We start from the raw sequence: 2,357 nt of genomic DNA, 5'->3' as shown, positions 1-2,357 counted from the left end.
CAGAAGGACCCCGTAAAACAGCCCCTCAAAGGCCGTCTAAAAAGTGGCCTGGAGTAGAGAACAGCCAGGGAGCTGCCCCATTCCCAAGCAGGGATCCAGAGCCCGGAGGAACAGGGATGGGGAGTTCCTACCCTTCTCTCGAGGCAGGAAAGCACTGGTTCTGGGACACCTCTCCAGGGCAGCAGGTTCTGCTCACGATTCCTTCCCATCAGCAACCTTGAGCCTCATCACAGTCCTGCAGGCATGTGCCTGCAGCCCCGTCAAAGGACAAGCAGTGGGATCAGGAGCTGGCCAAATGCAGGAATGGGGCTGGAAATGCTGCCAAGTGCAGTGCCAGGGCAGAGGTGAGCCAGGGAGAGCACAGAACCTTTGTCATACCCGTGAGCTGCACAGGGGGTCTCCAGAAAGGTTTATCTTTTTATTAAAAATTTAAGGAAAGAAACAAAAAAGAAAGAAAGAAAAAGAACCGGGAGTCAGCCAGCCCGAGCTGCCACCCTGTGGCTGGTCCCCGGGTTTTCTGTGCTGGAGAAGAATCCTGGTCTCAGTTTGGTCCAGGTGGTCCTAGGAGCCATCCTCCAGCCACTTCAGGGTGGCCACCGTCCCTCACTGAGCCCCAATTCCTCACTACTGAGCAAGTGTCAGGCTGGGTCTCTGCAGAGGGGAGCTGCTGGAGAAGGCAGCATGGACATGTCAACTCCTTGAAGGCTTTGCAGCCACTGCAGCTGTGTGCACACAAGGCGCTGCTGCTGGGCCACCTCATGCTGTCCCTCGAGCCCTATCCAGCTCTTCCTACCTTCCCCTGCCTGTGCCCAGGGCTCTCCATGTCATCCTTCTCCCCCATTTCCAAGTGTCTGCCAACACCCATCCCTTACTGGGGGCTGCTTGTACCCTCAGGACACACTCTGGCACCTCTCCTGCCTCCTTCTGGCCCTTTCAAGCCCAAATTTAATTTGCTTTTCTCTGGCCAGTTGTATCAGGCAATGGAAATAGAGTAAAACAAGACATTTTGTTTAGCATGTGAATTTTAAATCAGTTCCCTGATTCAGGTATTTCATTATTGTGCAAATATTTCTATCCCTGTGAAGTGGTCTGGGGGAGGAGCACAGAGCTGGGGACAGTGGCACTCCTCACCTGCTTAGGACACAGCCTGAGGCCTGGAAGAGCTGCAGCTGCAGCTGTCACCTCCCCCTGCCCTCGGGTGCATCCATTACAGAGCAGAGGGTGCAGAGTACCTGGGGCTGCTACGGCCCAGGCACCCGAGGAGTGTCCCAGGAGCAAGGCTGGAACCAGGACACGTGTGACCTGGCCCTGCCATGGTGTGGGGTCAGAGGCACAGGATCTGCCAGAGATAAAGCGATGACACCCCTCCACACACACGTCCCTTCTTGCCAATGCCATGTGGGTCCCTTGGCTTGAACCAGCCTCTGGCATGAGGCAAATGCCCAAAGGGCTGGACATGTGATCAGAGGCCTGATGGCTGGAGCAGGGCAAGATACTTTTGAAGTCCATAAGTATCTTGCATAATCTGTATTTAAATTACATGGCCTTGGCTAGAAGTGATCTGAGGCCTGGGAGAAGGACTTGTCTGCCTGCTCCCTCTGCCAACCCCACAGGGCCCAGGGAGGGTCAGTCTGCCCCAAAAGGTCCTGTTGGAATCAGCAGCAAGGCATGTTATGATCAGATTCTTGAAAATTATTAGAAAGATGCCTCTGCCCAAATTAAGGTGCAAATCAGACCATATGTCAAAGTCAATAGCACAGATTTTTATTTAATGGTAATTGGGAAGTAGATTATTATGCCCACATAATCACACCCTGAAGAGGATAACAGAGAGTCAATCCCAACCAAATATCCAGCCCACACCATGCAAAAATAATTCTCAATATGTTTTTCCATGATGAGTGCGAGTGGCTTGAGCACCACTGCTCTTGGAAGGCAAGAATATAAAAATTAGTCAAATCTTTAGAACTCCACATGTCATTTTTTGATCCACAGACGCCGTATGTTCGGCTGCTGTAAGGTCTGCTCAGATCACCAGCTAATGAGCGGCACAACCGTGTGTGTCCCAAAAGCTGCCCTGCTCCCCACCCTCCAGCCCGTCCCCAGGGAGGAGCTGGGGCGTCTCCAAAGCCTGGCTGTGAGCCGTGAGCCGACGGCGTCGCATGGTGACAATGTGCCGCAGGCGAAGCTGTCCGGGATCCCGTGGGACTGTCCGGGATCCCGTGGGATTGTCCGAGATCCCGGGATCCCCACGCGGCCCCGTTCGCAGGCTCAGCAAGTGCTTCGGGGGTCCCAAGGTCCCTCTCCCCCCCAACATGTGGGGACAACACGGGGGCTGCTGTCTCGCCTTTCCGCCG

The sequence above is a fragment of the Manacus vitellinus genome, unplaced genomic scaffold (genome assembly GCF_001715985.3).
Source record: "Manacus vitellinus isolate BGI_N305 unplaced genomic scaffold, ASM171598v3 scaffold_97_pilon, whole genome shotgun sequence".
NCBI classification, from domain to species: domain Eukaryota; kingdom Metazoa; phylum Chordata; class Aves; order Passeriformes; family Pipridae; genus Manacus; species Manacus vitellinus.
Note: the sequence above shows the minus strand (reverse complement) of the source record.